Below are 19,743 nucleotides of genomic sequence, written 5' to 3'. Positions count from 1 at the left end.
TTGTCACGTGACAGTTTTTTCTCGTTGTTTTATCAATAAGATCACGTGACTAAATGTAGTTTGTTTACGATTGGTGAATGAGGTCCATTTAATATTTATACAAATGTAGCTTGTATTTATTTTTCACGACATAATTCTCTTGCCCAACGCTCCACTCTGCTGCATGCTCAACTCTCTTAAACTAAACACGGGTGATCTAATCTCCGACACAATAACTGTACACTTAAAGTGGGTGTGCTCTGCTGACACCTCTTAAGCTCATAACCTCTGACCTCCCTTTTCCAACACCCTCAAGTGTTCCAAGAAATCTATTTCCTGTAAATTATATCTAGGATGTAGATGTAGTAAGAACGTTTTTTTTAAGTCAAGTATTAAAGTAAGCGTAAATACTGCATTCCTCACTAATCTTCGGACTCGAAGACAAGCCTTATTATTAGAAGTAAGCGTAAATACTGCATTCCTCACTAATCTTCGGACTCGAAGACAAGCCTTATTATTAGAAGTAAGCGGAAATACTGCATTCCTCACTAATCTTCGGACTCGAAGACAAGCCTTATTATTAGAAGTAAGCGGAAATACTGCATTCCTCACTAATCTTCGGACTCGAAGACAAGCCTTATTATTAAAAGTAAGCGGAAATACTGCATTCCTCACTAATCTTCGGACTCGAAGACAAGCCTTATTATTAGAAGTAAGCGGAAATACTGCATTCCTCACTAATCTTCGGACTCGAAGACAAGCCTTATTATTAGAAGTAAGCGGAAATACTGCATTCCTCACTAATCTTCGGACTCGAAGACAAGCCTTATTATTAGAAGTAAGCGGAAATACTGCATTCCTCACTAATCTTCGGACTCGAAGACAAGCCTTATTATTAAAAGTAAGCGGAAATACTGCATTCCTCACTAATCTTCGGACTCGAAGACAAGCCTTATTATTAGAAGTAAGCGGAAATACTGCATTCCTCACAAATCTTCGGACTCGAAGACAAGCCTTATTATTAGAAGTAAGCGGAAATACTGCATTCCTCACTAATCTTCGGACTCGAAGACAAGCCTTATTATTAGAAGTAAGCGGAAATACTGCATTCCTCACTAATCTTCGGACTCGAAGATAAGCCTTATTATTATAAGTAAGCGGAGATGGTATGTCAAATCCAATCTTTTATTATTTTGCACAATTTCCTTCAAAAAAGTTGCTATGGAATCACGAAGTTTCAAAGGCACATATTTACAAATTGCGCAAAAAGAGCAAACATTTAAACTTTAATCTATAAATAATTTTATGAAGAAATGGTGAATTCTGTCCTAACCTATATAAGGTACGCGAATCCTTGGCAAGTGAATATTTCAAAGCATTGTGGATCTTGGAGAAACATTATCTACAAGCTAATGGTAGACTTGACTTTTTTCTTCTGCATTTCGCTAGGACTCTTCTGGGCTATTCCTTTAGTTGTGTCGAGACCAATCGTAATAGAATTGGTCTTGATTGGGTTCATGTCCATTCTGCCATCTTTGATTCTTGGTCAACTTATCTCCTCGATGTTTGCTTTGGTCTCCCAGCCTTTCCCTTCTCCTGTGTGTTCCAGTACAGAGCCTATTTGGCAATGTTTTCTGCTGTCCATAGCATTACAGGCAGTAGAGATTTTGTTCGACCTTTTGACACCAATTATATGTCGCATGCATTTATTGGTGACTGTCTTGAGCTCGTCTGTAATATTAGACCTACTCTCAAAGTCTATGGGTCATATAAAAGGACTGCTTTCACATTTGCGTTGAAGATGCGGATTTAACTATACTAGTCGACCCACAGCGTAGCATACGCCGTTATTTTGCAGGGCCGGCCTTAGGCCACTGCAACCTATGCTACCGCAGTGGGCCCCGCACTTTCAAAGGACCCGAGCTAATTCTAGGTGTAAATTATTAAATTAAACTATTTTATAACTTATAACAGAATTCCAGCAGCCTCCTGATTTACCAGGAGCTCCTTGAAATGTCCTGAAATTGCAAAATATACGAAAAAGTCATGGAAATCTCCGGAAATTATTAAAATCTTTTGAAAACTAAAAAAAAATCAAAAAAAAAAATCCGGAAATATATAGACAAAAACTTGTCATTTTGAGGTGTCATTCAAAATGGAAAACGCCAATCCTACGCGCGATGAAAAAAAAACGGCATTATGCAATACCTGTTAATGTGGAACGGTTAAGTCTGCCCTGCCATTTTCTGACGGGTGAATACTACTTGTTCTCCTCCCCTTTTTTGCGTAGGGTAACTCTAGTCCGACTTGCAGAAATAAAAGAGTGAGTGATCTTTCCTTTACTTCTTGTCCAAACTCTTGGGCTATGATGAGAATTATATATGTAGATAGTGACAGTGCATTTGGCAGTCAGATCGGCAGTAGAGTAGTAAGGGCGATAATACTAAAGCATGAATTAAACTAAAGGAGAGAGGTTATGTTGTGTGTGTGTGCGTGTGTGTTGACTGATATAATACATGTATTATGACTCAATTATGACTAAGATAGATGATGCCGAGAGGACAGGAAAGAACTGGGAAGCCATTAAAAAATTAGCAAGAGACCGTGGAGAGTGGCGTGTTTTTAATGTTTCATGGGGAAAGCAAAGGAAATATGATGATGATGACTAAGAGGATATTTGTGGAAACATGGTTAGCACGTACGCCTGTAGGATTTATAAAAAGGGAGGACAGATGATGAAAGGGGAGACTAGAGTGAAACTGAATGGTGATAACGAGTACCGTAGATTTGGATGAGTTGAGGGCTAATTAGAAATCTTTAACACCTTGAGTTATATTTGTCTATTGTACATTTTAAGTGCTGGATTTACCTATAAGCAACAGAAACTAGAGCTTAGAGTCCCTATTTGCTTAAAAGTCTTCGAAAAATCATTTTCAGGAAAAAGCAAAGATGAAATTGTCGCTTACAAGGGGCCGATGTCTTTAACAGTCTTATCAAATCTTAATCCGGTCCTGTATATTGTATTGATATTGTAACTTAATAAACGTCGACGTCCAAGGATTTCCAATATAAGAATGTTGTGTGGTCATTTGTTGTCCTTCATTTCCCAACCTTCGAAAACGTTTCAAGGAATCGGAGCGGCTAGGTGCGTGTTTATCTCATAACATAGCCTTGCCTGTTTATCTCATAAAATAGCCTTGTGTGTTTATCTCATAACATAGCCTTGCGTGTTTATCTCATAACATAGCCTTGTGTGTTTATCTCATAACATAGCCTTGTGTGTTTATCTCATAACATAGCCTTGTGTGTTTATCTCATAACATAGCCTTGTGTGTTTATCTCATAACATAGCCTTGTGTGTTTATCTCATAACATAGCCTTGTGTGTTTATCTCATAACATAGCCTTGTGTGTTTATCTCATAACATAGCCTTGTGTGTTTATCTCATAACATAGCCTTGTGTGTTTATCTCATAACATAGCCTTGTGTGTTTATCTCATAACATAGCCTTGTGTGTTTATCTCATAACATAGCCTTGTGTGTTTATCTCATAATATAGCCTTGTGTGTTTATCTCATAATATAGCTTACAATGTGTTGTTGAATGATCTATCTGGAGCTACATCTCAACACAGACCTACCCAACCGGTTAAAGATACAAAGCCACATTTTATGCTGAGTTGTGTCAAAAAAGAAAATTAGTTATACTTCATGTGTACCAAACATTTTTATTTAAATACCATTTGATATAGAGTTCTATAAAGTGTATCTCACAACTTCCGACTGCAATCTTAAATGGCGTCTGTATACCTTCCTTATGGCTCTTCAATTCATTACGTCAAATTGGTTCAAGGGTTCTCTTAGTTCATTCTTTGAACTTGACTCCATTCCTCTCTGATGTATCACAAGAAGTCACTGCATCAACAATTTGAGATGCTTTCTAATTGTGTTGCCGTTTTTGTAAGCTGGTATTAGGTGCAGTATATCTGAAGACATCTATAACATCATTACTTATGGAGACATCTATAACATCATTACTTATGGAGACATCTATAACATCATTACTTATGGAGACATCTATAACATCATTACTTATGGAGACATCTATAACATCATTACTTATGGAGACATCTATAACATCATTACTTATGGAGACATCTATAACATCATTACTTATTGAGACATCTATAACATCATTACTTATGGAGGGAGACATCTATAACATCATTACTTATGGCGACATCTATAACATCATTACTTATGGAGGGAGACATCTATAACATCATTACTTATGGAGCAGCTGTTAGACAAACTATTGCAGGCAGAATATTCTCAGCCTTACCCTACTCTCCACGGTATCAAGTAGATCATGCTATCTTTTGATTAGTAGAGTGCACATCGCTTATCTTTAAAGTTACACCATGGAGGTTGGAGCAAGCTTAGGAAGGTAATGCCTTCGCTTTTTTTCCCTCTCTGTGCTTTAGATGAATTTTTAAAGTTATTTCCATACAACTAAATAGAGTAGTTTATGCTATTCGGACACCTATAGGCCCAAATTTGAAAGTTTGACTTTGACAGCGCATTATTTGACAATGGTTTGACATAGAAAAGAAAATGACGTATCAAAATCTTCTTTAGTTAAAGGAGAATAAGGATGACTACTTATATTTGTTCCCCAAACCTATATTTGTTATTATATTTAAGGTCAAAGAGGATGTGTGTTTTCATTTAAATCGGACACATTTGACCCACATTATTTGATTCCGGACACCATAATTTATTTCGGACAGTCTCTATATTTAGGCATCAATAAACTCAGATTTTAATTCTATATTAACATTAACTAAATTTTAAGATCCCCAGGCATAGCCCCTCACATGAAATCATTACGATGTCTTCAAACTATGCATAAATACGAACACAAAAAATTAAAATATGAACACACTTATTCTACCAAAATTAGGTCACTGGAATAGTGATTTCTGCACCGACTTTTAGACTTATTTTATGTGTGTTGAATGTTTGGGGTTTGCATGATTAGATGTGTGTTGAATGTTTTTTTTTTTGTGTATTAATTTAATAAATTTCTAATACAGATGATCTTTTGTAGTATAGTAGGCCCCTATAGGTTACGATAGTCATTCTTGCCTAACTGAATCCTCTATATTCTCTCTATATAAATCTAGATCTATCTAGTAGGTCTAGATCTAAGCATTTAACTTCATTCAATGTACCAAGCTCACTCCAAACATTTGCCCATTTATTCTCTATTGAAAAAAACAACAACAAACGAACAAATATAATATAAGATCATTTTTATTGATGTCCAAAACTGGCTGTCCGAAATAAATTTTGGTAAGAAAATCGTAATTTAATTCGGACACCGTATTAATTTGTTTTTGGTATGGAATTAGAAAACTTGGCTTATAAATCAAATAAATAAGCTCCAAAAACAGAATAAATATTGCCAGGCTCATTAGTATAGACTTAGCCAATCAAAAAATATAGTCTTAACTCTAGGAAGAGGTAAAGTCATCCGGGTAACATAGGGAAAAACAACAACCTGACTAACAAATTTGAAATTCGTTTTTCTTACATAAAAAGACAGCTAAATGGAAGGAAATTGGGTCAGAATCATTGGAAAATGGACAAGCACATTATACAGCGCGCTAGTTTTATAATACATATTAAAATAATTATTTAATGACCACAAAAAACAGCGAATGTCCGAATTCATGTAATGTCCGAAATAAATAAACTACTATATAGATTCTATCTAGACTGGACATGGAGATCTTTTAACACTACACAAACATGTCGAGAAATTTGTTCTTTCAAGTTGAAACAAGGCGTTGTTTTGTAAAGTAGATATAAGAAGTAAAGTTGTTTTGTAAAGTAGATATAAGAAGTAAAGTTGTTTTGTAAAGTAGATATAAGAAGTCAAGTTGTTTTGTAAAGTAGATATAAGAAGTCAAGTTGTTTTGTAAAGTAGATATAAGAAGTAAAGTTGTTTTGTAAAGTAGATATAAGAAGTCAAGTTGTTTTGTAAAGTAGATATAAGAAGTAAAGTTGTTTTGTAAAGTAGATATAAGAAGTCAAGTTGTTTTGTAAAGTAGATATAAGAAGTCAAGTTGTTTTGTAAAGTAGATATAAGAAGTAAAGTTGAAACAAGGCGTTGTTTTGTAAAGTAGATATAAGAAGTCAAGTTGTTTTGTCAAGTAGATATAAGAAGTAAAGTTGAAACAAGGCGTTGTTTTGTAAAGTAGATATAAGAAGTCAAGTTGTTTTGTAAAGTAGATATAAAAAGTAAAGTTGAAACAAGGCGTTGTTTTGTAAAGTAGATATAAGAAGTAAAGTTGTTTTGTAAAGTAGATATAAGAAGTCAAGTTGTTTTGTAAAGTAGATATAAGAAGTCAAGTTGTTTTGTAAAGTAGATATAAGAAGTAAAGTTGTTTTGTAAAGTAGATATAAGAAGTCAAGTTGTTTTGTAAAGTAGATATAAGAAGTAAAGTTGTTTTGTAAAGTAGATATAAAAAGTAAAGTTGAAACAAGGCGTTGTTTTGTAAAGTAGATATAAAAAGTAAAGTTGAACCAAGGCGTTGTTTTGTAAAGTAGATATAAGAAGTAAAGTTGAAACAAGGCGTTGTTTTGTAAAGTAGATATAAGAAGTAAAGTTGTTTTTTTTCAACCCTAACCTATGTTACATATATAGTAGAGTCACTATTGCGGAGCAGGCATGTTTGCGGAACAGCTCGTCGAAATTAGTTAAAATTAACTTTATTTTGAAATGTTCTGCTAAACTACTGTAACGGTACTGCGCATGGTCCATTTCTCTACATTTCCAATATAAGGGATTTCCTTTCACAGCAGAAAATTAATTTTGACTCCAGGTTAAAGTTGACATGTGTGGAATCGTCCATTATTTTTAACGTACCAGGAGAACCGCATAGGCCATGGCTTAAGGCTTTTTAAAAATGATAATGACACATCACCTGCATGATACACATATTTTTCGGTTTATAAATGGATGAGAAAAAACTTCATTTCATAGCTATCTACCAGGAATTCAATTTTTAAAAAATTAGGAGGTGTTAATCCTGTTTTTACCTTTTTAAAGATAATCACAATTGTGGAACACTATAGATGTCATTTATTTGACCTGCGCATTTACTGTCATTTAGCTTAATATTTATATAGTGATTTAGATATCGGAATTTAAATATGAGTTTGTATTAGTATACATAAATTTAAAAACATTTAGAGAATAATATTACATATAATATATAATGTATGATAACCGGACGTCCAGCAAAAAGAAAAAAATCATAATACCATATATAGGCCTATATATAATATTAACATAACAAAAAAGAATTAAAGAATAGTGGGAAAAAAACTTGTAAGGAAAATCAGAGTAGTATGACGTCAATTACAATTAAATTAAAGAGGTAAAGAACCAAAAAGTGACAATGTGTTGTCTTTAGCTTTAATAAAAATAAAATTAATGTAAAGGATAAGGAGTTCAAGTATTAGAGTAATAAAATATATGCTTTATATAGGCTTTGTTCCGACATTTTTACCCTGTTCCGCAATTGTGACTTCTTAAAAAATCCTGTTCTGTAATTGTGACTACCCATATCTCAGTCGAATTGAATGTACAATTTAAATATCTGTTGAAAAACGAAACAAAGCGTCTATTTTTATCGGGAAATGGATGGGCAATGCCTAGATGCTTTTAGTTTTTCCATAGGTCTAACCATTACGGAGCAAACAATTGAAAACTAAAAGTAGCTGCAAACTGTTCCGCAATAGTGGCTTTACTCTAATTTAATGTTTAGATCTAGATCTAGTAATTGAACATCAAAAATAAGAGTACTCTCGTCTCAGAATTATTATTTTGCAATTTTTAGATACATAATCTAAAAAGATCTAGGTAATCAATCTATTTAAATGTACATAAGATTATTAAAATCAATAGACATGAATTATTTCGATCTAGTATTTTGAAAAATATTCTTATCTTCTTATCTTATCTCAATGGAAATGGCTTTGTTTCATATATTTGCTTGAATATATAGTTTTGTGATTAATAGCCCATTCTAAAAAAAAATCCGAGAAATGATTTTGCATTATTTCTAAACTTTGAAAACTAAAGATTATTACTTTTCTAAGACAGAAACATAGACATATAAGAAAAGATTGATTGGCGCGACTTCCCTTCCAGCTTGAAAAAGAATTACGTACATAAAAATCTATATATATAGGTCTGTGAATCGATCAATCGCGGATAAGAATTAGTTTCCGATTTCCAGTCTAGATATAATATATATAATTTCGTCCATAGTCTAAGGACTTTAATGCATGGAGTTCCTAGTGACAAAATTGATTAGAAAAAAGTGGTGACGTATACTTTATCGTGAACGATTTATAGACAGAAATTTGTCGGAAATACCTTTTTTTTTGTTACTTGTAGAATTTATGATGTTCATATATAGCGGACACATTCTTAATAGCTAGCTTGTTGGTGTACACGGTGTACAAATTAAGCTGATAAGCTGGGTTTTTTTTTTAAATGATATGATACTTTTGGCACTGTTAAAAAGGTTTTAGCATGGCAGAATCAAATTTTGTAGGCTTTTTCGTTTATAGCGACCATACTCACATTCAGTGTGGAGGAAGCCTTAGTTAGACTTTAACTCTATGATTTAAAATTTATTTGAAAACAAATGGGCAAATAACTCGTGGTAATAAATGAGATCAATTGCCTAGCGTTGAGATGTTAAAATGACTTTAGCTCAATTCTTAGTTCTTTAGTTGGCAACAGGGAAGTTCAATTTGGCATCCTTGACATTGTTTGATTGACCAGCTCATTCTTTTGCGTGATCTTTCCCACAACTTTGTCTCTTACCTTTGTTTCTTATCTGTCTGGTCGTGTGGTATGTTCGCTGGACTGTCGTTCTGTCTTCTCGATGGTCTATAAAAAGAGAAAGCCATAACCTTAAACTTTAGATAATATTTGCATAGCACTGACCTACACTTTTTGTTTACATTAAGATAAACGAATGGCTGAAATCTTCATATAAACTGTACAGATAAAAAATCGCGTTTCTTTTTTTCAAGTAAAGTAAAGTAAGTAGTAAGGTTCCCTTTCAGACCTTGTGGTCTATAGGGCAGATGATGTAAAGGTCATCTGATTCTGTGGCCTACGGTTAACGGGGGTGTCATGTGGCCAGCACAACGACCAACCGCCTTTACTTTTCCCCAACTGATGTCAGGTACCCATTAGAGCTGGGTAGACCCAGATGCGCCCAAGGATCCCGAAAATAAAAATCCAAATCTTCATCAGGATTCGAACCCGGGACCCTCGGTTCAGAAGCCAAGCGCTTTACCGCTCAGCCCCCGCGCCTCCTTCTTTTTTTCAAGGATGTCCTCAATTGTTGACGGCACCTTTACATTCTAGACTCCGAATGATAGGGAACGTTTTATTTCGCTTTCGTGGTTTGTAAAAACCTCTTTGTAAAATGTGAGGAGTTCAACTCGTCTACTTCTAAATAGCGTTGTAAACTACACTCATGTGCCCATCAGTTGTCTAACCACTCTAGCTGTGGTTAATAGTGAGATCATGAGATGCTCATAAAAACACTGGAAGCTTCTATTTTTGTGTTCTGCCTTGTAGACACAGTAGTAGGCTGATTTTTTTTTTATACATTTACATCCAATGGATTTTTTTTGTTTACAAAGCTTATATTCTGTCTGGTAAAAAGTTTGAACAAGTTAATTCTCCCACATCCATTTCGAATCAAGTTGAAAATTAGCACGATTATTCATTGGCGTAGACCACACATGAATTAATAAAAAAAATGAACAAATTATTTAATTAATTACTAGTAATTATTTTTTTATTTGATACCAACAAGGGAAATGAATACTTCGGTATTCACAGATACTGTTAAACTGTCGGGTTTTGTCTCCTTAAATAATTGTTCACGTTATTTCTCCCACAGCCATTCTAGAGTCAAGTTGAAACTTGAAACTTATTTATTGTACCTAACAAAACAAACAACAAAAAAAAAAAAAAAAAAAAGATAACCGATTAGTTTTTTGGTTTGATTTCGAAAACGGGAAATAGCTTCAAAATTCTTGATACTATAGTTGTAAGTGCTGAGTTTTCCCCTTTAGATAGGCTTTTATATATTTTATAATTTTTTTGTTATATTTTGCTTGTTGAATAACTCAAAACACACATTGAAAGTTTACGTCAGAAAGTTCATGGTTCAAGTGTAGAGTAGCGCACCTGCAAAGTCTGTTTCCCAACTTGACTTTTGAAATTGTCTTTTAAGTTTAAACACTATTAGCTATTTTTTTCCTATTAAAAATTCTATTTTTATAAACATAATGGAACAAAGACCTGCCCAATAGAACAAAGACCTGCCAAATGAGACATAAACCTGCCTAATGGAACAAAGACCTGCCAAATGAGACATAAACCTGCCTAATGGAACAAAGACCTGCCAAATGAGACATAAACCTGCCTAACGCAAGACATAAGAAATAAATAATCATTTTGTGATAGACCAACCACAAAGTATCCCACTGCGACTATTGAAGAAGGCACGACATGGCATGTACCAAAAATTCAAAACCAAACCAAAAACAAACCACGACTATTGAAGGCGTGGCTACTAAAATACACAGCGAACGAACCCTCGCCTTTCTTCTTTCCCCATCGCTGCCGACTTTGATAACAATAATTAGCTGTCAAGCTGAACCTGTAACACGTCTGGGTGCAGTTTGAGTAAAAACTTCACAAGTGAAACGCGTTTGAACTCTTAAAACAAAAGTGTCACCCCTCCCCCACACCCCACTATGCTACCGTTTTAGTCTGTAACAACTTGACATTGAATCAGCGCAGTAAATAATACTTCATTATTTTACAATGTGCAGTAAGAATTCTTTTCTTTGTGACGGCTTCAGGTGTAGCGGAAGTGACGTCGAAACTTTGGAGTGATAACGTGACAAGCTATTTCATTTCATGCACATTTGTCATTGCCCCGCAAGGGAGGATAACACCAGTACCACCAGGATTCGAACCCAAAAAAACCCTTTTAGAACATCCACCCCTGGACATGTCCTACTGAAAACAATTAGATTTGTTCACCAAATAGCTAGATCTACCACCAAATAGAAGGAGTGATCTTAGATTAAAGGGAAGCCAAGTATAACAATTAGATCTACCACCAAATAGAAGGAGTGATCTTAGATTAAAGGGAAGCCAAGTATAACAATTAGATCTACCACCAAATAGCTAGAGTGATCTTAGATTAAAGGGAAGCCAAGTATAACAATTAGATCTACCACCAAATAGCTAGATCTACCACCAAATAGAAGGAGTTATCTTAGATTAAAGGGAAGCCAAGTATAACAATTAGATCTACCACCAAATAGCTGGAGTGATCTTAGATTAAAGGGAAGCCAAGTATAACAATTAGATCTACCACCAAATAGCTGGAGTGATCTTAGATTAAAGGGAAGCCAAGTATAACAATTAGATCTAGATCTACCACCAAATAGCTGGAGTAATCTTAGATTAAAGGGAAGCCAAGTATAACAATTAGATCTACCACCAAATAGCTGGAGTGATCTTAGATTAAAGGGAAGCCAAGTATAACAATTAGATCTACCACCAAATAGCTAGATCTACCACCAAATAGAAGGAGTGATCTTAGATTAAAGGGAAGCCAAGTATAACAATTAGATCTACCACCAAATAGCTGGAGTGATCTTAGATTAAAGGGAAGCCAAGTATAACAATTAGATCTACCACCAAATAGCTAGATCTACCACCAAATAGAAGGAGTGATCTTAGTTTAAAGGGAAGCCAAGTATAACAATTAGATCTACCACCAAATAGCTGGAGTGATCTTAGATTAAAGGGAAGCCAAGTATAACAATTAGATCTACCACCAAATAGCTAGATCTACCACCAAATAGAAGGAGTGATCTTAGATTAAAGGGAAGCCAAGTATAACAATTAGATCTACCACCAAATAGCTGGAGTGATCTTAGATTAAAGGGAAGCCAAGTATAACAATTAGATCTACCACCAAATAGCTGGAGTGATCTTAGATTAAAGGGAAGCCAAGTATAACAATTAGATCTAGATCTACCACCAAATAGCTGGAGTAATCTTAGATTAAAGGGAAGCCAAGTATAACAATTAGATCTACCACCAAATAGCTGGAGTGATCTTAGATTAAAGGGAAGCCAAGTATAACAATTAGATCTAGATCTACCACCAAATAGCTGGAGTAATCTTAGATTAAAGGGAAGCCAAGTATAACAATTAGATCTACCACCAAATAGCTGGAGTGATCTTAGATTAAAGGGAAGCCAAGTATAACAATTAGATCTACCACCAAATAGCTGGAGTGATCTTAGATTAAAGGGAAGCCAAGTATAACAATTAGATCTAGATCTACCACCAAATAGCTGGAGTAATCTTAGATTAAAGGGAAGCCAAGTATAACAATTAGATGTACCACCAAATAGACTTGAGTGATCTTAGATTAAAGGGAAGCCAAGTATAACAATTAGATCTAGATCTACCACCAAAATAGCTGGAGTGATCTTAGATTAAAGGGAAGCCAAGTATAACAATCAGATGTACCACCAAATAGACTTGAGTGATCTTAGATTAAAGGGAAGCCAAGTATAACAATTAGATCTACCACCAAATAGCTGGAGTGATCTTAGATTAAAGGGAAGCCAAGTATAACAATTAGATCTAGATCTACCACCAAATAGCTGGAGTAATCTTAGATTAAAGGGAAGCCAAGTATAACAATTAGATCTACCACCAAATAGCTGGAGTGATCTTAGATTAAAGGGAAGCCAAGTATAACAATTAGATCTACCACCAAATAGCTGGAGTGATCTTAGATTAAAGGGAAGCCAAGTATAACAATTAGATCTAGATCTACCACCAAATAGCTGGAGTAATCTTAGATTAAAGGGAAGCCAAGTATAACAATTAGATGTACCACCAAATAGACTTGAGTGATCTTAGATTAAAGGGAAGCCAAGTATAACAATTAGATCTAGATCTACCACCAAATAGCTGGAGTAATCTTAGATTAAAGGGAAGCCAAGTATAACAATTAGATGTACCACCAAATAGACTTGAGTGATCTTAGATTAAAGGGAAGCCAAGTATAACAATTAGATCTAGATCTACCACCAAAATAGCTGGAGTGATCTTAGATTAAAGGGAAGCCAAGTATAACAATCAGATGTACCACCAAATAGACTTGAGTGATCTTAGATTAAAGGGAAGCCAAGTATAACAATTAGATCTACCACCAAATAGCTGGAGTGATCTTAGATTAAAGGGAAGCCAAGTATAACAATTAGATCTACCACCAAATAGCTGGAGTGATCTTAGATTAAAGGGAAGCCAAGTATAACAATTAGATGTACCACCAAATAGACTTGAGTGATCTTAGATTAAAGGGAAGCCAAGTATAACAATTAGATCTAGATCTACCACCAAATAGCTGGAGTGATCTTAGATTAAAGGGAAGCCAAGTATAACAATTAGATCTACCACCAAATAGCTGGAGTGATCTTAGATTAAAGGGAAGCCAAGTATAACAATTAGATGTACCACCAAATAGCTGGAGTGCTCTTAGATTAAAGGGAAGCCAAGTATAACAATTAGATCTAGATCTACCACCAAATAGCTGGAGTAATCTTAGATTAAAGGGAAGCCAAGTATAACAATTAGATGTACCACCAAATAGCTGGAGTGATCTTAGATTAAAGGGAAGCCAAGTATAACAATTAGATGTACCAACAAATAGACTTGAGTGACCTTAGATTAAAGGGAAGCCAGGTATAACAATTAGATGTACCATCAAATAGAGTTGAGTGACCTTAGATTAAAGGGAAGCTAAGTATAATAATTAGATATACCACTATATAGACTCTTATAGAGGCTGTAGGCTGGAGTGACATTATTTCTAAAGTTGACAGTAGTTATTAATACAATATGTCACCTAAATATCAATAGCGGCTAGATGAAATCGAGGCATACTTATATTCCATATTGACACAATACGTAGTTTGGCTTTCAGATTGGTGAGTATGTTTACTGGTTGCTAACATAACAAGCCCACTCTTTTATGGACTGTGGAACTTAGAACAAGGCTACATGCCTACTGAATTCAGTGGTTAGACAAGGTCTATTGATAAATTAAATATAAATGCCAGACAAGGTCTATTGATAAATTAAATATAAATGTCAGGCAAGGTCTATTGATAAATTAAATATAAATGTCAGACAAGGTCTATTGATAAATTAAATATAAATGTCAGACAAGGTCTATTGATAAATTAAATATAAATGTCAGACAAGGTCTATTGATAAATTAAATAGGAATTTCCGACTAAGGTCTATTGATATATATTAAGTATAAATGTCAGAATATTTCTTTCAAGTTTTACGTTTTGGCTAAATCTGATATCGAAATAATTTTTGTAGTACCAGATGGTGTGCGACTTTTGTTGTCTGTAAATCTTTGTGTCTATCTATGTATGTATGTATCTGCAAGTTATATATTTCTTTAAATGTTCATCAATATCAGATTTAATTACACAGCTAGATTTAGGTACACAGCTAGATTTAAGTACACAGTTTATTTCATTAAATCGCGAGGATAAGTCAACATGTTTACACAAGTACACACTCCTGCCGACATCCTGCCGACATCCTGCCTCTTTCCCTCCAGCTATATCAAATCAGTTCATTCTTCAAACATACTCTGAAAGTCAACATTGACTCTAGTTCTAAACTTTCTATTAAACAAACAATCTCAGTGTTACATTAAGTGGAGGTCCTGATGTTGCCAGCCGGAACTTTCTCTTTTGCTCAGTCTAAGCCTAAGCAAGTTAGAGTAAAGAATCCTTCATTGGAAAGTTAAAGATAAACTCAAATGTTAATAGTCCATGTTTGATAATTTGATAGTAGGCTATACGTTCTAGTGCTAGATTAGTAGAGTGAAAAAATAGCAGAATTTGAAACTTTTCCAACGTTATTTATATATATAATTATATATATGTTTATATATTTATAGGCTACATATATATATATATAATATTTAAACAGTGCTTTTTTGTAAAAAAAAAAAATAGGTGCCGAACTTTTAAGTACTAATAAATTAATAATAAATGTTAAAATACAAGAAAAGTAATAATTGTTCCCCACAATGAGAATGGTGCCGGTATGCCGTACCGGTGCGTACCGTAACAAAAAAGAACTGTTTATTTATTTATTTATGCATTTATTCTATAAGCAAACTAATGTCGCATAATTATATCCTTTCAATTAAAGCATTAATTATGCTTAATTGAGCAAGTATATACATTTAATCATTTCTTTTTATTCTTTCATTATAATAAATGCATTAAATATATATATATATATATATATATATATATATATATATATATATATATATATATATGTTTTCTCCTTTTGTATCAATGTATATACTCTGGCATATGTAGCAATTTCCATTTTCTATGTCACTGTTGATAGGAATGGGTTTTTCTTGACACAGAGCTCAGGTGAAGAAAACATAATAGTTACCTGGGAATCATTCATTGATTCCGTCTTACACTACAAAGCTCCACATGGCCAATTTAGTGCTTTGAATTCAAACAGGAAGCGGTGCCAGTCTTGAAGTCATGATACAAGAGGAAAGAGAAGACGCAGGGGAACTGTACTCTGTATAGCTCTGATCTTTTCTGAACACACCTTGCTTCTTTGCTTCTTTACTTTGTTGGTTCTTCTCTCCCTTTGTTAGTTGAACGCTAAATTTAATTCCAAGGATAGCCTTCATTTAAAAGAAATATTGATTTTGAATATCTGACTATAAAGTCAAATTAGGACACTATACCGAATCTGCAAGCTATATATATATATAGTTTAACGAGTATCGTTAAAATATATCGTAATATTTTCTCGTCTTGGAGATCTGTATTAAATGGAGGAGACTCCACACACACAGAGAGAAGTAATAACAAGCGATTTATATATATATTAAAGTCGATTGCGTCATATTGATGTACATGCGAACTGTAAAAAGAGTAATATGTTAGACATCCTCTGGAATAACTTTGTGAAGAATATTTTGTTTTGTGTATGTGCCTGGTAGATAATTGAATATTTGGTGGATAATATGCTGATGAATTGTTAGAGCTTATGTTTATGTACTTTTCATTAGAGGTAGAGAGAGAAAGAGAGAGAACTATGTAGTAAATATTTAAAATGTACTAATTGAAATCCTTCGCTGCTATCTAGAACTAATTGAAATCTTTTGCTGATATCTAGAACTAACTGAAATCTTTTGCTGCTATCTAGAACTAATTGAAATCTTTTGCTGATATCTAGAACTAACTGAAATCTTTTGCTGCTATCTAGAACTAATTGAAATCCTTTGCTGCTATCTAGAACTAATTGAAATCCTTTGCTGCTATCTAGAACTAATTGAAATCTTTTGCTGCTATCTAGAACTAATTGAAATCCTTTGCTGCTATCTAGAACTAATTGAAATCCTTTGCTGCTATCTAGAACTAATTGAAATCCTTCGCTGCTATCTAGAGCTAATTGAAATCCTTTGCTGCTATCTAGAACTAATTGAAATCCTTTGCTGATATCTATAACTAATTGAAATCTTTTGCTGCTATCTAGAACTAATTGAAATCCTTTGCTGCTATCTAGAACTAATTGAAATCTTTTGCTGCTATCTAGAACTAATTGAAATCTTTTGCTGATATCTAGAACTAACTGAAATCTTTTGCTGCTATCTAGAACTAATTGAAATCCTTTGCTGCTATCTAGAACTAATTGAAATCCTTTGCTGCTATCTAGAACTAATTGAAATCTTTTGCTGCTATCTAGAACTAATTGAAATCTTTTGCTGATATCTAGAACTAACTGAAATCTTTTGCTGCTATCTAGAACTAATTGAAATCCTTTGCTGCTATCTAGAACTAATTGAAATCCTTTGCTGATATCTAGAACTAATTGAAATCTTTTGCTGCTATCTAGAACTAATTGAAATCCTTTGCTGCTATCTAGAACTAATTGAAATCCTTTGCTGCTATCTAGAACTAATTGAAATCCTTCGCTGCTATCTAGAGCTAATTGAAATCCTTTGCTGCTATCTAGAACTAATTGAAATCCTTTGCTGATATCTAGAACTAATTGAAATCTTTTGCTGCTATCTAGAACTAATTGAAATCCTTTGCTGCTATCTAGAACTAATTGAAATCCTTTGCTGCTATCTAGAGCTAATTAAAATCTTTTGCTGCTATCTAGAACTAATTGAATTCCTTAGCTGATATCCAGAACTAATTGAAATACTTTGCTGCTATCTAGAACTAATTGAAATCCTTCGCTGCTATCTAGAACTAAATGAAATTCTTTGCTGCTATCGTTTGTGGTAACTTTTTTGTTTCTCAAACTGAACTTCCATTTTTCCAACGTCCCCCCTCCCCACGCTCTACAGTGTGCTGTTCTGGTTTTTGTTCTCTCGGTCTCGGTTATTGGACCTGTATGATGACCCTAATACTGGACAGATGTCGCAATCATCTTGTCAGTTGTTAATACACGTGAGCAAACTGTTGGCTCTGTGCATCCATTGATCCAGCGCGAGTCTGGCTGTGATTTCATACATGCAGCCCTCGGGGCGCCTGTGAGTGATAAGGGCGGGCGTGAAACTATTGACTCCAAACAAAACCCAAACGGAATTGGAGACGTGCTTAGCAATTTTGCACAGGCCCTCTCGAGTTTATAGAAACAATAGTGAGAGGGGGACAGTGCGATGGGGGAAGAGGCTTTTGTTTTATGGATGTGATGAGACTCAAGAATAAACAAGAAAATAAAGGGCCGCTGGGGGGTGGATCTTATCGACATGCAACATTTACGATTATGTTTATTTTCCGCTTTGTTTCCTTCACTACGCTTTCAAGATTACAGTGGTATTGTCTGGAGTGTATGATATCGATTACTCCAGTGTATCAAGAGATCTATAATCTGAGAATCGACTACAAAAATGCTATTTTTGGAATGGAAACTATTAGGTCTGAAATCTCATTCATCTTGATCTCATTACCATATACTTTGTTGCCATGATGTGTAGCAAATATATGTTTCTGCTTAGAAGAAAACGTGCAATCAACAAGTGTATCCAGGACATAGTCGTGTTTCTCCTAAGCTCACCCATTCATTGATCCTTAGACTCTTTGAGTTAACCCTGACTCCCAGCCTCTGCCAAGCCACGTTCTTCCGTGCTGTGAGGTTAGTGTTCGTGTCTCGTATCCCATTTAGTTCTCCCCCCTTTTATATAATTATATCACTTCAATGCATGAGGTCTATTGCCCACAAGGCTATCATTAACGAATTTTTTTTTCTACAGTAGCGTCACAATGCTGTGTGTGTGTGTGTGTAGGTGTATGTTGTGTTTTGGCTAGACAATATTGAAGTGATATAATGCGTTTGATATAAAGTTGCTATTTCCTTGAGTTCCATGCTCCAGTTATTCTATTTCTGTCATCAAAGGAAGTATACAAAATTGAATGTAGGTTAATAGATTAGATCCCCCCCCCCCCCATTTGGAGATGGAAGCAGAGAACAACATTCACCTTTGACATTGCTGTATTGTTGTATGTGCTCTTATAGCTTAGAGACGTTTTAACAAAAAATATGATTACGTCCGATGTTTATCTCGTGCATGTTAATTACAGACTCTGCTAAGTCGTTGGTTTTCCTGACCGATGCAGGCGACCCGTTCCTTGCTCTAATGGCACTAGGGAAGAAGTGTACTTATAAGAAATCGTCCTAGCATATGGAATTAGAAATGTGTCTCTATTTTGGTGTACTATTATTTATTAGGTAGGGTTTTGTACTCATATTTTATGGTTCAATGTTTTATGTACTATAGCTACTTTACATTGTACTCTTCAGTACTGGGGTGTTTCTAAATGTACTGAGTTGACTAATGGTGTTACTCTAGTCAAATGTGTATGTTCATTTGCAATAAACCTCATGGCTTTATTTTGCGTCTTATCTAGTTTCTTTGTTTTCTTGAAGGCTCCAAACATTAGTCAAACCAAGATAAATACCATTTTAGTATTTTGTGTTATTGTTAAAATTTTTTTTTTATTAAACTCTTATTATTTCATCACTATGGGGATTCTGTACTTACTTTTCACTCATTATAACACCTAGGTATTTGAGTTATAGCCAGTGTAACCATGTTAATTATGAACAGAATAAGTAGATTTTTTTTTGTTACTCTTAATAATTGGCATATATAGCTCCTCCTTCGTGGTCGAAGATGAGCACGTTTCTCATTTCCTATGGACTCGAAGATGGCTGTAAAGTCCAATCCTCGCTTTAAAAAGCCGGCCGCTTACGTGGCATGGGTAGGTTAGGCAGTTGCAGATAGGCCTGCTTCTTCTCTCTACTTTTGTTGGTTCGGCGCCCTGGCTACTCTTCTTGCTTCAAATCTTGAGACTCCGAGACTCACAGCTTCACGCCATGAGGAGCGATCGAGAGCTAGTGCTTCCCAGCTCTTGAGAGTGTCTTTGTAGCGCTTGTATTGGCCTCCCTAGGAGCGCTTTCCTGCACACAACTCCCAGTTCAGAAGTCGCTTGGGAAGGCGATTGTCTGGCATGCGGACTACATATCCCGCACATCGAA

General features: G+C 34.7%; 2 protein-coding genes across 3 annotated transcripts in view; one reads left to right on the top strand and one right to left on the bottom strand.

The window, feature by feature from the left end:
- LOC106077623 (putative RNA polymerase II subunit B1 CTD phosphatase RPAP2) overlaps positions 1 to 19,743 on the bottom strand; it is a 273,180-nt gene that overhangs the window by 74,604 nt on the left and 178,833 nt on the right. The gene's annotated exons all lie outside the window — the stretch shown is intronic.
- Positions 1 to 19,743, top strand: part of LOC106076573 (prostaglandin E2 receptor EP4 subtype-like) — a 90,748-nt gene that overhangs the window by 7,017 nt on the left and 63,988 nt on the right. Inside the window, exon 1 of one of the 2 annotated variants that reach the window (XM_056030957.1) lies at positions 4,278 to 4,425. The exons of the other annotated variant lie outside the window; for it this stretch is intronic. The gene's annotated coding sequence lies outside the window, so the exon portion shown is untranslated. Of the gene's footprint in view, positions 1 to 4,277; positions 4,426 to 19,743 lie in introns of those variants that run through there. 2 annotated transcript variants of the gene reach the window in all.

This window comes from Biomphalaria glabrata, chromosome 5, assembly GCF_947242115.1.
Source record: "Biomphalaria glabrata chromosome 5, xgBioGlab47.1, whole genome shotgun sequence".
Taxonomy (NCBI): domain Eukaryota; kingdom Metazoa; phylum Mollusca; class Gastropoda; family Planorbidae; genus Biomphalaria; species Biomphalaria glabrata.
This window is presented reverse-complemented; position numbering and strand designations above follow the sequence as displayed.